Genomic DNA, 21,460 nt, shown 5'->3' with positions numbered 1-21,460 from the left:
TAATCTTATCTCTGCTTGCCAGTCTCCATATAAAAAAGCTTAGCTTGCATTTCTAATCCCATATGAAACCCTGATTTTATCCTCCTTCCAATCTGCCTCACTTATTCCTGTGTCCTGTGGCAAGAGCTTAGACCCTGATTGTGATAAATGTCAAGATCTCTTTAGGGAATTCATTTTTTGTGGGGCACAGAAGATGTGTGATGTGTATCAGCAAACACCTGAATAAATTTGTGATCCTTTAACACAGTGGTATATGGTAGCGTGTATAATTTGTGATCCTTTAATACCAGTGGTATATGGTAGCGTGTATAAATGGCACAGGGAAGTCAATCTTGGCTTCAGAATTGATGAAAGTATTCCATGAAGAAAAACACATACTAACTCTGTTCTTCACTGTATGGGTAGCAGAGGAGAATCTCTATGGCACAGATATTCAAGCTGTGAAAGAAAAAAATATCTAGTTTAGTCATTTGCCTTGCTTGCCAAGAAATTGAAGCTCAAGGTAGCATGTATGAAAGGGAGGAGACTTAGTTCCCTTATTAATGATTTCTTCATGTGGGAGGGCTGTTCATTAGCACTGAATTCCTGTTCCCTTTTCACACTCTCACTACTTTCTCTCCTGGGTGAGTTCAACATCATCTGGGCGTGATCTTTTCAAACCCTTCTTCTCTTCTCACTCTCGGAGTCTGACTCCTGAAGCATTATTTTCTGCTCTGTTTGTGTAGAACTTTTATAGTGTCTTTAGTTGTGAAAGCCAAAAGTCTCATTGAGTACATTTTTAAATGGCTTTATGGAATGTTGTAATTTTTGGCTAGCTGCTTTCTCATTTCTGATTTCACCTTTTCTTTCATCTTTAGCATTATTTACTTACATAAATTTGGGTCTTGGGGTCCCCTGTCTTCCCTTCAATGTTCCCTAAAAAGTTATATTGTAGTGTTTATGAATATAGTCTTTGCATTTATGAATAGTGAGAAATTGAGTCAGTTACTTAATTTTGTTGTTGCATTTGCACATCTGTAAAATGAACCTAATAAATGCAAAAGTGCTACAGTGCAACTTATTGATCATCATTCTATCTCAAAGAGTTCATGGTATCCTTCATAGCCTCTAGAATACTGGCAAATGGATAATCTCAGCATCTTTCCAAAATTTTTATATCTTATGCCAAGGATATAGATATGTTATTTATACTGTCTTAGGGAATTAAACCAAATGAATAATCATATTTTTGCAGTGGAGCATGTTTTCTACAAAATGTTCTAATGGTATGACCAAAGGAGAAAATTAACCTTCTTAGAAAATACCCTGTTAATATTAAAAAAAAAATTCAGGAATGCTTTTAGTATTAATGGTTATAAAAATTATAATTTAAAATATAATTGCTTTGTTCATTTCTATGAGAAATTTGTGTAGGTCACATTGGTAATTTTTTTTCAAATTTTCCAATTATTTTGTCACATACATCTGAAGAAATATTAGTCTAAGACAGTAAGTCAGTTGCATTTACTAGCATACTAAACTCTAGGAAATTATGTGAATTCATAAAACTAGAAAGAAGAAACAGAGCTTTGACATGATCATCATATGTCTTTGTGTAGCACACATTCATTCACCATTCTGTGTAGAAATAGTAATGGTTAAGCACTGATTTTTCTTAAGGAATATATCTTTCTGGGACCAACAGGAAATTAAAAGATAAACCTTTGATTAATGTTGATGTGAGAGAATTCCATGAGCATATGGAAAACAGGTATTTTACATAAAAAGGACAGAATTATTTTTTGTTTGTTTTTAATTATACTCCTTTTGGTCCTTTTTGTTCATTAACTAAAGTTATGAGTTTCTTATTTTGAACACAGTTGAGTAAATTTCATTGTACGTTTATAATACAATTAAATGACAGTTTTGACAGGAATATTTATCTCGTAGGGATAATTTCTAGAAATAATACTTCTTTATATATAAAACATGAATTTTCAGCTCTTAGTTTAAATACTTGCTAATTGTGTTGGTATGACAATGTTAGTGGTTTAAAACACAATTTCAAGATTAAATTCTTTCTAGCATTTGCTTTCCGAAAATAAAATTCTCAATATCTACCCAAAATAATTAGAGCCATCTAATAATGAGGTCAAGCCATGTGCTGTAATCGATCAGCAGCCTGGCAGTAATGGAGTCTGCAAGAAATACATCAAACTAATGAGCAGCTAAGAGACACGAGAATAACTCTTGGTGCTTCAGATCTAGACTTTCAATGGCTTCTGAAATACTTCAAAGACTAGGAGGATTAATTTTTTGAATAAGTCCTTGAAATAAATGTCTTGACTGTTTTTTTCTTTGCAGTTGAAAATCAAATCAAAGCATTTTTAATTGAAATATTTATTGTAAAAACAAATCATTGTGAATACATGGAAACGATTGCTGTTGTCCTCCTTTCTGTCAGAGCCTTGCTAGATGAGTATACTGTGAGTGGAATAGAGGCTTGAAAATTTCCCTACCCTGTCGTCTTGGCACAGTTTATATATAAATAAGATGAACAGTACACAGCACTTATAATTTGTAATTTTTCAAATTTCTGTGTACAAGCACTTGTGTAATATGCATCAGATCCCATAAATCTTGTTGCTAAAATTTGCTCTTATTTTCTGCTTTTCCCTTTAGGAATAATGTTCTATTTGGGGATTGAATTGGTATCTATCAAACTATTGATAGTTTGTACCAGAGAAACCCTTGGCTTAATAATGGGAATTTTTGTCGTAACATTTATTTCACATATATGATAAGTATAGAAGTATAAAAAATTATTATAACTAACAACTTTTTAGGAATTACTGTATTACAAGAAGTATTTTATGTGCATTGAACTTGAACAACCCAGGCAGCTTCTACTAGTGTCTGCATTTTTCATTGAGAAAAACGAGATACAGTATATAAAGGAATTTGCAAAAACGCATTCAGTCAGCAGATAGTGAAAGACTGGTTTGTTCCTAAGTAGCCTAGGTCCACCTGACACTTCATGTAACTATGCTGTGCTGCCTCTTACTAGAAGTTCCTTAGCGGAAAGTTTTTTAGAGTTATCATTTGAGAAACCCAGAAGAAAGTATCTCTTGCCACTCTGTTTTATTCAGTGCAGATTATGCTCAGAGACTGAAATTGTCTTCATCAATAATTTATTTAACACAGGTTGACTGTGAGAATTATAATTTATAGTGGTAATATTTCACAAGCCAGTAGTATGCAGGATGGTATCTGGTCATAAGTCTTCCAAGAGCTAGTGTACTCCAAACCAGGGATGGATTAATTACACTGTTGTTCCAGGCAAGGGGAGATAAAAGGAATCAAGTCCAGTGTCTTCAGAAAGCTATTTAGATCAACGAAGGGTAGCCCTGCTCAGACCCAACACTTGAGTTAATCTTCACGAATTCTTGGTATTTAAAGTTTATATGTCCATTACATCTTTGCTGCTCTTCCATGTGTTTTTATTAGTAAGTTCCCAGGTAGGTCCCCAGCGGTGCCCTTCATTGTCCAACAGCTGAGCTACAAAGTGCTTGTGGACAACAGTAGATGTTGATGACAACGTCCTGGCACAGCTTTCTTGAGGTAAAGAAATTCACCCTTAGATTGAAACAACTTCACTCAAGTCATAAACAGGTAGATTTGAAATCATTGCAAACCAGTTCACAACATATTCTTAGAACCTACTTCTGCTATTTCCATTTAAAATATCATGGGGTATAGATCTGCATTATTTCACAGAAATTTTTTTTTTTTTTTTCACAGAAATTTTTTGCAGTGATTCAAATCTGCCCTCTCAAATTGGTTGGTATTGAACACTTAAAATGTAATTAGTATGGGGCGCCTGGGTGGCTCAGTGGGTTAAAGCCTCTGCTTTCGGCTCAGTTCGTGATCCCAGGGTCCTGGGATCGAGCCCCACATGGGGCTCTCTGCTCAGCGGGGAGCCTGCTTCCCCCTCTCTCCCTGCCTGCCTCTCTGCCTACTTGTGATCTCTGTCTGTCAAATAAATAATAAACAAAATCTTTAAAAAAAAATTTTAAAAATGTAATTAGTACATAAGAAATTAAACTTAAGCTAATTTTTAAAATTTAATTTTAATTCAAACTTAACAGCCACATTTTGCCAGTGGCTACTGATTTGGAGAGTAGTAGTTTATAAACTTTATGGTTATCCATGAGGTGACTTATAGCATACAGATTAATCCAAGAAGCTACTCATAACATAAACCATGTCTGAGCTAATTTGCCTTAAAATTCATGCTCCTAATCCTATTGACAGATTCGGGGCTTGTTTCAGAGGTCCCTTCCTGTTTGCCGCTCTGGTCTTTCCTTAATTCCCTTCTCTCCAGTCCTGAGGATGATGGCACTAATATATTGAAGAAGGTGACATTCAGGGATAGGAGCTGTGGACTAAAGACAGAGATGGGTCAAGGAAAGGGGCACTTTAGATGAACTCTCCCAAAGTGAGGATTAGGGAATGTAAGTGCCAGATTCTTCTAGCAGTGTAATTGTGCAGATGGATCTTTTCTTCCATCTTTTCACTGATGCTTTTTCATCCACTTTCCTTTTCAGTGCTTGTGGATAGTGCTTCAGACTAGGTTTTCTATAGAACAGACTCAGTCTAATTAACTTGAGCCTATTTTCCTTTAACTGGAGTTAACACATCTTTTTGAAATGTCTTCATGCAGTTGCTATTAGGGAAAAGGAAAGTAATTGAAAAAAGTGCTTCCTTTTATACCACTTTTTTTTTTTTTTTAATTTTCCAGATAAAAAGAACCAACTTTGGTCATATATCCTAATTATTACTTTTGGGATATATACAACCTGAAGAAATTTTTTCTTTATATTTCATGGGAAAACCAGCTTTGAGATTTAGCAGAGGTTAAGGCAGAGGGCATTTGAGGATGATTGGAAAAATACATATAACACACTTGGAAATGATGCCAGTGATAACAGCAGTGGATAAGAAGGAAGAAAAGAGGTAAGATAAGTACTGTCTTGACCTTAACAACCTGCTTTCTCATGGTTTAATGTCAGAAGTAGGCATTTGTTTGGCGGAGAAGGGGCTGGATTTTAAGGCCACAGACATTATGAGGAAAGAAGCAACCAGGATTATGATACAATGAATTAGAGGCGTTTCAGTGATCATCTGCCATCTTGACATGGTTCTAATGTGGGTTTTTAAATTTTAGTATACTTGGAGGTTCCTCAAGAAGTTAAAAATATGACTACCCTACAACCCAGCAATTGCACTACTGGGTATTTACCCCAAAGATACAGATGTCATGAAAAGAAGGGGCACATGCACCTCGGTGTTCATAGCAGGGGTGTCCACAGTAGCCAAGCTGTGGTAGGAGCTGAGAGGTTCATTGACAGATGAATGGATAAAGAAGATGTAGTTCATATATACGATGGAATATTACTCAGCCATCAGAAAGGATAAACTGGAACTGGAACTGGAGAGTATTTTGCTAAGTGAAATAAGTCAACCAGTGAAAGACAATTACATGGTTTCACTCATATGTGGAATAGAAGGAATAGTGCAGAGGATCATAAGGAAAGGGAGGGAATACTGAATGAGAAGAAATCGGAGAGGAAGACAAACCACAAGAGACTCTTGATTCCAGGGAAGCAAACTGAGGGTTGCGGAAAGGGAGGTGGGTGGGGGGATGGGGTAACTGGATGATGGGCCTCAAGGAGGGCGCATAATGTGATGAGCACTGGGTGTTACATGCAACTGACGAATCATTGAACTCTGCCTTTGAAACTAATACTACATTATATGTTAATTAATTGCATTTAAACTAAAAATGTAGTATAATTAACATACAGTGTCATATTAGTTTCAGGTATGCAATCTAGTGATTCAGCACTTCCACACATCACCCCGTGCTCCTCATGACAAGGGCACTCCTTAATCCCCATCACTTGTTTCGCCCATCCTCTCCCCAGCCTGCCCTCTGGTAACCATCAGTTTGTTCTCTATGATAAAGAGTCTATTTCTTGGTTTTTCTATTTCTCTCTTTTTTCCTTTGATCATTTGTTTTTTTCTTAAATTCCACATATGACTGAAATCACATGGTATTTGTCTTTCTGTGACTGACTTATTTCACTTAGCATAATACCCTCTAGTTCCATTCCTAACTCAGAGATCTTTAAACATATTGTAAATACCAAAATATGTATACAGAGGTAGGTAGAATATTAAAACTTTGATAGAACAATAGACAACATGATCAAATCTGTCAAGGATCCAGAATTAGAAATGTGGAAATCTACCCAGTTTAAAAGAAAAAAGAACAAGGATTGGCCTGGAAGTCTGTGTTTGTGATATTTCTCTTTCTCTACATGCCTTCAACTGCTTAAACTTAGAAATTTATTTTGATGTCATTACTATACCAGATGCAACACTCTCACAGGAGAAAGTATTCGGTACGTTCTTGTTCATAAAGATCCTCCTACTAATAAGACTTGGATGCTATAGGTGAAAATTAACAGAATTGGGCTTGAATTTTGTCTGAATACAAGGACATTTTCAGCTGGTTAAGTTGCACTGTTTTTGTGTAAACAAAGCACCTTTGAAATTGCAAAGTGTTCTGCATACTATTCCAGTGCTGTCTGAGGAGAGATTTAATATGCTCTGTTCTCATTTATGTTGCTTTCCTAAATTTAGTTTCAGAAACTTCTGAAACTTAAGAAATACAGAATTAAAGAAATGAGAATTAAAAGCAGGAATTTAATGTACAGTAATATAAAAATTGTATATCAGGAAAAGCACCAGAATTTTGGGAGCCTAAAATTCCTCATTTCTGTATTTTTAATGTTCTCCTTTTTTTTCTTGGTTTGTCAGGCTTTTTTTTTATCTCAGTATGATTTTCTATTTTAGAAGTAAAAATCACATACTGAACAAAATCTCTGTGCGAGTTATTGAAATTATCAATTTTAATATTGCTACTAATCAGTATTAGTTGTTTCAGTTGTTGAAACAATTGGATTGTTTAATGATCAAGGTTTACACACTTGTGCAGATTATGCATTTGCTGGCTTTTTATTGTATTTTTAAAATGGAATGGAAACATATTCTTGGAAGCTTGGTATGTGTAACTTTCTTAGCATTCCTGTACTCTAGCCCTATTCAAAGGAATAATGAAGTGGAATAATGACTTAATCAATTGGGAAAACAAATCTACTTTACATAAGAATAGAATAGGATAAGTGGCCCAGTATAGCGGAATATCGTTAAGAGTGGGTTGTTGGCTATATTGAAAACTTTAACTTGTTGGAAATGACCTCAATAGGGAAAAGGTCTGATTATTGATAAAGGGAAAATGCAATTAAAAAAAATAAACCTAAGAGGGAAAAATCTTGAACTCTCTTAAAAATAAATACATAATGAACCAAATTTCATATAATTTGTTAGAACTCATGAACTGTTATTTATTTTTGTTATTGGATATTTATGTGATGGTGGTTTATGGTATCCTTTCAGTCTGATTTGCATCTCCAGCTATTTGATTTCAGTCTTAGTGTATCTTAAAATATGTTCACGTTTTTATCAACCTCTCTTGCATGCTAATTCTGCAATTTTCTTATTTCTGGACTTGTTTATATTAATGCATTTTTTTTCTTGGTTATGGATCTTTTTGTCTTTTTTAAATTGCTTTGTTGCTTGCCTAATAATTTTTTACTCTTCACCAAATATTGACACTTTGTATTGCTGATTGGCAAATTTCACTTAATTCCTGTAAATATGGTTGAAAATTTCTCTGGGATGCCAGTAAGTTATTTGGACTTAGATCTTTTTGAGTCTTGCTTTTAAAATCTTTAGGGTATTTCAGAGCAACTTCAAATCTAGGGAAAATTTGTTCCCACCATTGAGACAAAACCCTTCTGAGGAAACTGTTAGTAAGACTTTATGTGCTGGCTAGTCAGAGCACAAGTGATTCTTGGCCATATTTATCTCAGAGGTTTTCTCCTAACTTGTTTTTAGATGTTCTTTCCTGGTCATGTAGTTCTACCATAATCGTGCCCAAGTTAGTATTCAATAAAATACGAAAGGGACCTTTTGAATATCTTTTGTGCCTTTTCAGTCTCTCTCTCTCTCTCATTGTAGCTCTCCCCTCTAAAGTGTCTGATGTGCAAATTCTAGCTGCTTGGGCCACCCCAACCCTGAAATCTGCCCCTTCTACTCAGCGAGGTTCTTCACTGAAGCCTGGTTACTTTTTGCAGGCAGGAAACTGGTAGGGTCATAAAATAACCTTCCTTAATTTTATTTAGCAATAGCTAACTCACAGTGCTCTATATCCCCTTTTCTGAAAACTATTGTTTCATCTTTTTTTTTTTTTAGCTTTTTTTGGCAAAGATTTAATATAGTACCTATTCCTGCATCATATCCAAATGTGAAAGTCTTAGATTAATAACTTTACAAGTTTAATCTAAGTAATGGCTCAATATAGGCAAACTGACCTCTGCAGATACCAATTACACATCTATTTTTTGTGACAAAAAAATGAAAGCAATGTGAAGGTTAATTTTTAGAGTGTAAGATATCAAATTACAGAACTTTACATATCATAAGCCCTTATGTATTTGTGTATTCCTTGTACATATCCAAATATAGAAAGTTTCACTATATTTAGATAATATCTTTAATGTCTCTTCTAACCGACAATCCTCATGTTTATGATTGTATTCTTGTCTCCTGGTATAGCTCTTGCACAATGATATGCAAAAAGTAAATAAATAAATACATTATAAATAGTAAAGGCAAAAAACACACCCATAACAAAGTCAAAAAATGACAAATGGTGAAAATATATCTCCAGTATACCTCACACAGGTCAATGTATCTAATTTATAAGGAGTTTCTTAAAATTTAGAATATATAGACCAAAAAGATATAGTAAATGAATAAAATATGAACATATAGTCACAGAAAAATAAATACCAAAGGTCCTTTAAAATGTAAGACTTAATTTTACGTATAGCAGGAGAAAGTAAAAAATGAAAGTATGATTTCTCATTTGTCAGGGTGGCAAAATATCTTGTTAGACAATATATTTAAATGCGTCACTGATGAAAATGGCAAAATGCCATAACTCCTGTGGAGAGGAACTTGGTGACATTTAGAAAAATTACATATGCAACTATATTTTAGTACAGCAATCCCCCTTCTAAACATTTATTTAAAGATACATTTGTAAAATGGCTTATGAACAGAGTTGTTTGCTCCAGTGTTACCCATAATAGCAATGTTGGAAACAATCAAAATGTCCATCCCTAAAGGCCTGGGTGAAAATAAATGAGAAAAAAATTATACAGTCACAAAATTGAGTAATAGGGTATTATAAAACCATATGTGCAAGATCTTTATGCTACCATATAGAGTGAAAAAAAGCAAGACACATAAAGGATATGTTACGTTGTATTTTTTTTTTAAGATTTTGTTTATTTATTTGACACAGAGAAAGAGTTCACAAGTAGGCAGATAGTCAAGCAGAGAGAGAGGGGAAAGCAGGCTCCCTGCTGAGCAGAGAGACCGATGTGGGGCTCGATCCTAGGACCCTGAGACCATAACCTGAGCCGAAGGCAGGGGCTTAACCCCCTGTGCCACCCAGGTGCCCTGTTACATTATATTTTTAAAAAGAAAGTAGAAAAAGTGAACACACACACACACACACACCATGGTTATTTTCACAAAAACACTAATGAATATCAAGTAGAAAGTACTAAAAATAGTTATTATTTATGGGGGGGCAGAGTGGAAGGAACAGAGGTGAAAAGAATTCCTGTGAATATATGTATAATATATTTTTTATATTTGAATCATACAAATATTTTATATAATCAAAAAGCAAAAATCATAAAGGAAAATATTTTAACTATAATGAATTGGAACAAATATAGCTAATTGTATATAATTTTGGTGATACAACCTCACAGAGGAAAAGAATCAGTCTAATTATTTATACATTCTAAAAACATATCCAAACAATAAATCATAGAACACTACATCAGAAACTAATGATGTACTGTATGGTGATATAACATAATAAAATAAAAAAATAAAAGCATATCCAAGGACAAAAATAAATGCAAAATCTTAAACTTCATTCTTTTATGTTACTGTTACCTTGTACATACTTGATGTATAATTGTGGGTAGTATACGTTAAAGAAAATAGATGTTAATTTTGTATAGGAAATGCCTTTTCAGCGTAAAGGATAAAACGGTATAAATCTTATATTTGAATTGACTAAACAATGCAAGTTGTTTTTATATTTTTATTTTGAGTGCATGCTCTAACAGTGTCCACTGAAAAGGCAATAGGAACCAGTAGCAATAAATATTTCTCATAGCCAGATTTTGTTCATTAAATGCCTTTCAACAATAGAAATAATGAGGATCCTCAGAGGAAAAACCCCTTTTAGGTGCTGGGCAGGAAATGCATGGATAAGTTTAGGAAATATTGAATATAAAGAATAAAAGCTGCAAAAGGATTATGGAGTCCATTCAAAAGGCTCCCGAGCCAGTGGAAATCATTTGTGATTTGAAAAGAATGGTTACTAACATATATTGAAAACACCAAGTATATAAAAATCCCAGAGTTTACAGGTAGATAGAAATAGAAATATATAATCAGAGAGGAAATAAAGCAGTGCTTATTAGAGAACGCTGGAATAGTGAGTCCATTAATTATGATGAAAATTGATAGTCATATGTGAAAAATTAAGAATTCTTTTCTCTGTACTTCCTATATGGACTAAATTTCAGGGTTATTAAAACCCCACTAGATGGGAGGGAGTTTTAAAATACGGCATAATTTCAAACAATAAATGCGGAATGATTAAAAGAATTAGAAATCACGATTTTGCCGTTCCTAATAAGATAACTGATTTAGGCTGTGTTGTGATTTATAAGTACTTATTGTTGCAAATGACGAACCACTAAGGTCAAGAACCTTATGCACATTTACAAACAAGTCGCTAGCAGTAATTTACAATGAGGTAATCTCATTACACAGGAGTAAAGAAAGGAAGCAGGAAGAGTTAATTGTACTCCATCCCAGATGGCTTTAATATTTTTGAATCTAAAATTAAATTCCTTTTGCTTGTGAAAAGTTCTTTGCTCAGCTAGGAGGCTGCTATGAAACATTAAACACTGTCAATTCTTACTGTGATACTGCATTAATACTGCATAACATCAATATTTTATATTAAGAATGTTAATTATCCCTGAGATTCTGGAATGCCTAACTGTGCTAAAGTACTAGTACACTAATTTTATTTTTAATTCATTTTTTCTTTTCTATTGGCTGTTGTCCCTGGATCTGATTCTTCTTCCTGCAGTGAGAAATGAGTTAAATCAGCTCTCACTGTCAACCGGAACAGCCTTGGAGCTGAGTTAATTCATCACCTACTGACAAAAGGTTAAAAATATTGAATATCAATATCCAGAATGTTTTCCAACTCACAGCAATTGTTTGGCAGGGCTGATGTCTGAGCCCTGGGGATAGAGTGCAAGGTTTTGGCATTTTCTGTGTCCAAGAAGTTACTTTCCTACTGTGTTGTATATTTGAGTACAGTGTAAGTTTTCACTGTGACTTTTCTTTTAACATAGTTGACTTAAACATACAAATTTTGAAGCCAAAACTAATACAGGAATATATACATCTACTTTCACAATAAAGCCAAACTTTCACAACTGACTTGGAGAATTATCAGCTGGATTTATAATGTATAGGCTCCTGCTTATTCACGCTTATCGGATTGCACATTCAGACTCTAGTCACCTGCATAAACTGAACAATGGTATCATTATTTTTTAAATTAATTTAACTCATTTAACATGTGCAAAGAACTCTATTAGGTTCTAACTAATGCATAGAATTCTAAACTCGGGATAAATATAGAGAAACAGTGTACAGACACAGCTACACAGACACACATATACTACGCAAATACATTAGAGAGAAAATATATAAAAAATATGCTAACTTAGAAAATATGGTAATTTATTTTTGAGCAGTGGCTATGTCCCTTGGAAGTGACTTCATTGAGATTTGAAAATTTAGATAAAGTAATAAACTGGGTTTAAAAATAGGTAAAACTGTGGTTAGTGGAGATGTTGGCCATCTTGTGCATTTACTGCATCCTTATCCAGCAAATACAGTGTGAAAAAATGTGTATGAGAAAATGGATAAAAATAATATAGTTCAATTTGACTTTTTAAAATATAGTCAGGGGCGCCTGGGTGGCTCAGTGGGTTAAGCCGCTGCCTTCAGCTCAGGTCATGATCTCAGGGTCCTGGGATCGAGTCCCTCATCGGGCTCTCTGCTCAGCAGGGAGCCTGCTTCCCTCTCTCTCTCTCTCTGCCTGCCTCTCCATCTACTTGTGATTTCTCTCTGTCAAATGAATAAATAAAAAATCTTTAAAAGAAATTAAAAAAAATATATAGTCAGCATGAATGGGGAGGCAACAAGTTCCTTGATCACAAAACTGTTGATGATAACAACAGCAACAATGGTCATTAATTTTGCAGAAAGTGAGAAACATAGTTACTTGGGGACGGTTTAAACCAGGGACCCAGTTCCAGGGACCCTTAAGAATAGGAATCTTCCACTCAGTGATGTCTAGACTGTATATAAGTAAGGCAATTTTATAAGTAAGTAGTGATTATAGTATTCTGGTGAGGAATAATGAGGTTCAGATCTAGGGTTGCGTCATGGTAAATTGACAACAGAAAACAGATATAATACTGCCATGGAGACAAAATCCATCTGATGGATCTTGGGCTGTAGAACAAATGGAATGAGATACAATTCTGAAGTTTCAGGCTTAATGACTGCTACCCTATAAATGATGCGGTGGTGGTACCTGAAATGTGTGAGATGGAAAAATATATGAGAATATATGGATATTTATCTGTGAGCGTTTTTAAAGACATAAATATATACACACACACACACAGAGAAAGAGAGAACACAAGTGGGAGGAGGGGCAGAGAGGGAGAGAGAATCTTAGGCAGACTCCACTCAGAGCCTGATGTGGGGCTCCATCTCACAAGCCAAGACAATGACTGGAGGCAAAACCAAGTTGAATGGCCAACTGATTGAGCCACTCAGATGTGTTTATATAGATGTGAGCGCTCGCACTCACACACAACTGGAGTTATCAACATAGAAGAACCAATAAAAGGATTACAGATTATATGTACTTGTTGAAAATTGATAATCTTAATCAAAATAGAAGTGAATTATAATATATATTATATGTTCTTTTCCTCGAGAGTTTGTAAAAATTTGGATAGAAAATATTTTACTTACTTACATTATTTTCTCTGGTATACAAACATCAACCATATTTGCTTTATTACATGGTTGGAAAAGCTCCTGTTGATTCTGTGTCTGGAAGATTTCTAATACCAGAGGGTTTTATAACAGGAGAACTTCTAGTGAGCTCCAGTTATCAGTTCCTTAAGACAAAACAAAACTGAGTTTGGTATTTTGAATTTATCTAGTATCCTGCAAATTGTCTTTGGCATTTTATAGGATACAAAATGATATATCTGTAGGGCTTTAAAGCTGTTTAGGGCTTTAATCTGTGTAAAGCCAAAGTAAACACAGGTATACAAGTGAGGTCAAAGATTGAGGTTCTTTCAAAAATTTTGCTGTTGCAATATGCTTTGTGGTATCATGCTTCCTTGTACACACATCAGTGTTTCTGTCATATTCTGTGAGTATAATTCATAGGTCATGCATTATCAACTTTATTTAAAATGCTAAATGACTCCTAAAGTTGTCAGATGGGGATATGACAAATAACTGCTACTTACTGTTCGCTGTTTTTCCCACCTACTCTTCTATTGCTGTTCAGAGAATGCACAGCAGTAGTGACTCCTAGACGTCTGTGTAGGATATCAGATTTAGTTTCAAAAACACAGCTGTTCAACAGTGCAAAAAATTAAAATGCCATACTTCTGTTTGTTCATTTATTTCTTTTTCTCGAATCTGTGAGTTTATCTCAGCGGTCTCTGACAATTCTTCTAATGAAGAAAGAGAAATTGTGACAAATGAAGAAAAGTAATGCAGAAAATGAAACCTCTGCTAGCAGTGTTACACCGTGGCAAAACAAATGTCAGACCTGTCAATATTTGAGAATTCGATAATATTCTGCCCACCAGGGTAAGGGAATGAAGAAAAAGTTGCTTCTGAGAATGACACTACAAATACAACATCTAATTGATCATAACAGAGACACAAAAGGATCTCGTTCAGACTTCTAAGCTAGTGACCTTTGATAGTATTTTTAGTAAATGTATATATAATACATCTAAAGAAATAACTTACCAGTAATTACCATTATTATTACCACTGAAGCATAGGAGGTCTAGATTCTTTTGTGTTGTATAGAAGCCCTGTCAAGGAAAGAAAAGTCTTCGAACTTTGTTGTCCAAAACAGTAGCAACTAACCACACATGGCAATAACAGTTAATTAAAATTAAATTTTAAAAAATTCAGTTATATTGGTCACGTTCCAATACCTCAGCAGCCCAAAGCAACTAGTGGTTATAGTACTGGACAGTATGGAGAACATTTTTCTTGTTACAGAGAATTCTCTTGGATAATGCTTATTTAGAATATAGATTTCAAGTATTTAGTTATCATTATGGAAATGGTGTACTAATTTGTAGGTCACTAACTTGCTGTATTCTAATCACATTTCTAGAATTATTCTCACTGTGGGGTAAAAAAGATCTCCTAGTATGCTGCCATTTCGTTCTTCAGCCTCTTGACTGCTCTTGCTTTAAACCGCCACTAAACTGTTCTCTCACATGGTTATTTACCTCCCCCTTAAGTTTTGTCTGTTACGATAAAGTCAGCTGTCCAGATGCACTCAATTATGCTAAGCCTTATTAAAATATTTTGTGTTGAAAATAGATAGATTGGGGCGCCTGGGTGGCTCAGTGGGTTAAGCCACTGCCTTCGGCTCAGGTCATGATCTCAGGGTCCTGGGATCGAGTCCCACGTCGGGCTCTCTGCTCAGCAGGGAGCCTGCTTCCTCCTCTCTCTCTCTCTCTCTCTGCCTGCCTCTCTGCCTACTTGTGATCTCTCTCTGTCAAATAAATAAATAAAATCTTAAAAAAAAAAAAGAAAATAGATAGATTGAATATCTGATTTGGTGTTGCAAGTAACTTTACAGAGAAATATGTTGATCATCCCAATATGTGTCTTTCCCCTCAGGCGTCAGCTCTGTTGTGTCTTGCATGTTAATACATTTCCTCCCTGGCTTTACTCATCAATCTCGTGCTTTGTGACTGCTCAGTGCCCCCGAGTTACTGAGCCAACTTTTGCCATATGTAGTAAGCATTCAGGAGGGATTTTTTGGTTACAGCAGGTGATTGGGTGCCGGGTTATATATCAGTAGGCAGTTATAAAACATCAACCAGACATACAATATGCAGAAACACAGATCCAGGACTCCTGAGAGAGGCTCGGATCTTAACTCCAACCTTTTTTGTTTTCACAAATAACCAACCACATTTTCAAAACTAGGAATACTAGCAGAATTAGTTATTTGAATTCCTGAACTACAGAGACCTCAGTGCAGCACAATGGTAAAAACAAAAATCCCCATAAACTTTAGTGTCCGAGAAACAATTATACTCTTCCATTTATCCCTGGATGTCTCAAAACAACTTACCAAACCTCTCTGTACTTCTGCTTCATTATTTGTACAGTGAAAATTACAGTTTTCTACCTTATAGAACTGGCCTCAGAATTTTTTGAAGTAATATTATTAAAGTACTTCCAGGGGCGCCTGGGTGGCTCAGTCGTTAAGCATCTGCCTTCAGCCCAGGTCATGATCCCAGCATCCTGGGATCGAGCCCCACATCGGGCTCCATGCTTGGTGGGAAGCTTGCTTCTCCCTCTCTAACTTCCCCTGCTTGTGTTCCCTCTCTTGCTGTGTCACTCTCTGTCAAATAAATAAATAAAATCTTTAAAAATAAATAAATAAAGTACTTCCAGTATTACCAGGATCACAGTAAACATTCAATAAATAATGGTAGTTATTATTAGAGTATATTAAAACATTCATCATAAGCCATCATTATTAAAATGTACTTTATTTTAGAAGACCAAACAGGTGAATGTTGAAGTTCAGCAAAAAAAACAAAAAAACAAAACAAACTTTGAATAAATTAACAGTAAAATAATATGAGGAATTCACTACAGTTCTGGATTGATAATCAGAAAAAAATAACGCTCAATGCCTGTCTGGTTATGAAGTAGATGGAATACTTGAATGATAAAGATATTTTTTAAATCCCTAGTAAATGCAACAGCATTTATTTCATATCATGATGGAGTCATATGAATTAAAAAGAAACAACATTGTAAGATTTTTTTTCGCGGAAGATGGGTGAAGATGGGTGAAGACTTCATTCATTAATTCTTGTAGCCATTCATTCATTTATTCATTTATTTTAGACTATATATCTTTTAAAAGGTACAGAAGTAGCCAAAAGCTCAAATGGAATGGTTGAAATATTCATGAAAGAGTCTTTAAGTTGTTCCATTTTAATTTGGTAATTTTGTTTGCCTCACTTCTGGAATTGCCTCATTTATCCGTAAGGCCCTAGCCAATTTAATGGAGCTGTGGCTGTTTAGTCATTACAACTCAGTTACTTGCATATGCTGCTTTCTTCATAAGGAACACATGTCACCCAAGTTACTCACCTGGTTCGCTCATATTCACCCTTCTAACATCGATTAAGCATATTCCCCTCAGGACCCAAACTTGACCACCTCCTTTTCCTCAATTTAGGTAAAGTTTCTCTCCTTTGCTTTCCGTATGCGCATTCCTTCACAACATTACTTTGGATTAGTTCAGTTTTGTTAGATTTAAAGCTTCCCTTGTGTACTTTATTATTAATTATTGTGGTATGGTCACCTCATTGAGGTCAGTAGTTATATCTCGAGAATTACCCCCTCTGACTTACACCTGGTAGGCACATAAATATTTCTGAAAGACATTAGTAAGATAGGAAAGAACTAGAATCTCTAAGGCAAAATGACAGTATTTCTAAATCAAGTGACTATGAAGTACCAAAAGTATTAGATAATATGAATTTTTTATTACTTTATTATTTTACATAATTGACATGCTTTCTTGTACTTTATTCTCTAAAGTTTCATTGGTTTAAATTGAGAAAATTTTTCTAGATATTGTTGAGCTTGATAACTATCATATTTTATTATTAAAATGTCTATTGTTGAAATGTCTATGCTGCCCAGAGCAATCTATACTTTCAGTGCCATCCTGATCAAAATACCAGTGGCATTTTTCAAAGTGCTGGAACAAACAATCCTAAAATTTTTATGGAACCAGAAAAGACCCGAAATTGCTTAGGAATGTTGAAAAAGCAAAGCAAAGCTGAGGCATCACATTGCCTAACTTCAAGCTTTTTTTTTTTTTTTTTTTTTTTTTCTAATTACAAAGCTGTGATCACCAAGACAACATGGTACTGGCACAAAAACAGACATGGAAACCAATAGAATAGAGTAGAGAGCCCAGATATGGACCCTCAACTCTATGGTCAAATAATCTTTGACAAAGCAGAAAAAAATATACAGTGGAAAGAAGACAGTCTCTTCAATAAATGGTGCTGGGAAAATTGGACAACTATGTATAGAAGAATAAAACTCGACCATTCTCTTATATCATACACAAAGATAAATTCAAAGTGGATGAAAGACCTCACATGAGACAAGAATCCATCAGAATCCTAGAGGAGAACATAGGCAGTAATCTCTTTGATATCAGCCACAGCAACTTTTTTCAAGATATGTCTCCAAAGACAAAGGAAACAAAAGTGAAAATAAACTTTGGGGACTTCATCCAGATCAAAAGCTTCTGCATAGCAAAGGAAAGAGTCAACAAAACAAAGTGGCAACCTGTGGAATGGGAGAAGATACTCGCAAATGACACTACAGACAAAGGGTTGAGATCCAAGGTCTAAGAAGAACTCCTCAAACTCAACCCATTTTGTGAAAAAATGCACATAAGACATGAACAGACACTTCTCCAAAGGAGGCATACAAATGGCTAACAGACACATGAAAAAATGTTCATCATCATTAGGAATCAGGGAGGTTCAAATCAAAACCACATTGAGATACCATCTTACACCAGTTAGAGTGACAAAGATTAACAAGGCAGGAAATAACTAATGTTGGAGAGACCATGGAGAAAGGGGATCCCTCTTACACTGTTGGTGGGACTGCAAGTTGTGCAGCAATTTGGAAAACAGTGTGGAAATTCCTCAAAAAATTAAAAATAGAGCTTCCCTATGACCCTGCAATTGCATTATTGAGTATTTACCCCAAAGATACAGATGTAGTAAAAAGAAGGGCCATATGTATGGCAACATTCATAGCAACAATGTCCACAATAGCCAAACTGTGGAAGGAGGGGAGATGCCCTTCAGCAGATGAATTTATAAAGAAGATGTGGTCCATATATACAATGGAATATTATTCAGCCATCAGAAGGGATGAATACCCAACTTTTACATCAACATGGATGGGACTGGAGGAGATTATGCTGAGTGAAATAAGTCAAGCAGTGAAAGTCAATTACATGGTTTCACTTACTTGTGGAGCATAAGGAATAACATGGAGTAAATTAGGAGAAGGGAAGGAAAAGTAAAGGGGTGAGGAATCAGAGGGGGAGACGAACCATGAGAGACTGTGGACTCTGAGAAACAAACTGAGGATTTTAGAGGGGTGGAGGTTGGGGATGAGTGAGCATGGTTGTGGGTATTAAGGAGGGCATGTATTGCATGGAGCAATGGGTATTGTACATGAGCAATGAATCTTGGAACACTACATCAAAAACTAATGATGTACTATATGGTGACTAACATAACACAGTAAGAAAAAAAAATCCACCTATGAACCACAATATCCTACTTTTGTGGATGATAAGAGATTGGACTGGAATGCAGATGACAGAAATAAATGTAATATTAAACTGTAAAAGTCTGTGGATTAGGTGTTCCTGACTGAGTACAAATGGAAAACTGGATAGAGATTCATATATGATACATTAGAAGTCTATAAGATTGAACCCAAACAGACTGGCACTTGATGCTCTTTGTTAATATTTATAAGCTTAATGGAATAAAAATGACCACTTTAATAACAAATGGTGTTTGATTAATAAAGAGAACCACAAATGTGTCAGTCATAGTTAAGGTTATGGCTAAGACTAGGATACATATAACAATGATGGAGGTATGGGTTGTCACAGAAAAAGTAAAGGCATTTGCTAAGGAGCAGATGCCCCCCCGCCAAAAAAAAAATTAAATTGAGAAAATTTCTCTAGGTACTGTTGAGCTTGATAACTATCATATTTTATTCTCAGTTTTGACCACATGAATTTTAACTTTTGCTTTTGTTAAACCACTGTGCAGTGATGTGCCTGCTTCTAATTAGGAAAAAGATGCTTTTTATATAAATTATAAATTTGTCCATTAGGAGATATTTTCCAAATCCTTATAACATTTCAACATCCAACAAACTTTTAAGAAGCCACATTAATCATAAATGAGGAGTTAAAACATTTACGACTCTTGAGGAAAATACTGTCCACTTCTCCATAAGACCAAAGCTGGATGACAGATGGCAGTCAAAAGGCAAGAGAAGCCACTGTATCCTGTCATATGATACTTGGTATGACAGAAAGCACTTTATAGTTCTCTACTGCTGGGACTAAATAGACTAATAAAACAGGATCATCATTTAGTTGTTGTTTGTTTTTAGTAAAACCCTGTGTGTGAGTTGAAAAAAAACTTTATTGAATAAATTACATGCAAAAATCTATAGATATTTGGTGTACACAACTTGATGCATTTGTAGATAAATATACATCTCTTAAATCATCACCACAATCAATTCTGTAAATATATCCATCACCTCCAAAAATTTCTCCCCACATCCATCCATCCATTTATCTATCTATCATAAAAACACTTAACAGAAGTTCTACGCTCTTAGAAAATTTTAAACTATACATTACAGTGTTGTTAATTATAGTCTCTATGTGGTGCAGTAGATCTCTAGAACTTATTTTGCGTAACTGAAACTTTATGCCCTTTCACCAACAGCTCTCTGTTTCCCCCTCCCTCCAGTACTTGGTGACCACTATTCTGCTCTCTACTCCTTTAAGTTTGACTGTTTTAGGTTTCCAGTGTAAGTGAGATAATGCACTTGTTCTTCTGTGTCTGACTTAAATAATGTCCTCCAGGTTCACCCATATGATCACAAATGTCAGGATTTCCTTCTTCTTCTTCTTTTTTTCTTTCTTTAAAGATTTTATTTATTTAAGGGGTGCCTAGGTGGCTCAGTTGGTTAAGTGTCTGCCTTCAGCTCAGGTTGTGACCCCTGGGATCTTTAAAAAAAAAAAAAAAAGTTTGTATTTATTTAAGGGGGCAGGGAGAGAGAGGGAGAGAGAAAGAGAGCAGGAGGAGTGGCCGAGGGAGGGACAAACAGACTCCCCACTGAGGAGGGAACCTGATATGGGACTCGATCCCAGGACCCTGAGATCATGACGTGAGCTGAAGGCAGATTCTTATCCTTCTGAGGGACCCAGGTGCCCCAGGATTTCCTCCTTTTTACAGTATGAATAATATTGCATTGTATATAAATTATGCAGCCACTGTGGAAAACAGTATGGAGGTTCCTCAAAGAATTAAAAGTAGAACTGCCATATGAATCAGCAATCTGACTTGTGGGCATATATTCAGAGTACTGAAATTAAGATCTCTAAGCAGTATCTGCACTCCCATGTTCAGTTAAAAATTATTCACAGTTATCATTTGGTTTAGCTGGCAAACTTTCTAAAGTGACATTAGAATAAAATTTTAAGCATGGATGTAAAGCATATTATCAGCCGTTATAGGAAAAAAATTTTTTTTCTATCTTTAAAACATTTTTCTAGGAAAAAAAAACTTGTTCTTTGATACATTTTCTAAGAAAAAAAAAACCTATTTTCTATCCTCTTTAGTACATTTCTAAGGAATATCATTTATTCTCTTTGTGTTAATTATAAAGCAAACCTAGAAAAGAAGTAGAAATCCTGAATGACTTTTAAAGATTCCAATTCACTCCTCTGACCCAATTTTTATTACTACAGTATCCCTTCCAATGTCATAGTTATTCTCATTCCTTGATTTGTTATTTTATAATATGACAAAATAGCAATGGGACTACAGTGAGTGACTACAGGAGGACTCATAGACAAAGAGTCTCTTGAAAAGAAAGTTCTGTGTGTGTGTATATGTCCATGTGACTGATCAGTTCTCGGGCTGTAGTATGGCAGATTTGGCACAGACTTAATCATTTTTTAATATCCCTCCCCCATATATGACAGAATTATTTTTAG

At 35.1% G+C, this 21,460-nt stretch overlaps 1 long non-coding RNA gene across 1 annotated transcript in view; it reads right to left on the bottom strand.

The window, feature by feature from the left end:
• Window positions 1–278: 278 nt before the first annotated feature.
• Window positions 279–21,460, bottom strand: part of LOC309848705 — a 73,048-nt gene continuing 51,866 nt past the window's right edge. The window contains exons 2-3 of the long non-coding RNA XR_014303226.1: window positions 14,362–14,429; window positions 279–438 (exon numbers count right to left, since the gene is read on the bottom strand). This is a non-coding gene — a long non-coding RNA (uncharacterized lncRNA). The remainder of the gene's footprint in view (window positions 439–14,361; window positions 14,430–21,460) is intronic.

Source organism: Mustela nivalis (genome assembly GCF_964662115.1).
Source record: "Mustela nivalis genome assembly, chromosome: 15".
Lineage (NCBI taxonomy): Eukaryota > Metazoa > Chordata > Mammalia > Carnivora > Mustelidae > Mustela > Mustela nivalis.
Note: the sequence above shows the minus strand (reverse complement) of the source record. Positions and strands in the feature narration are given on the sequence as shown.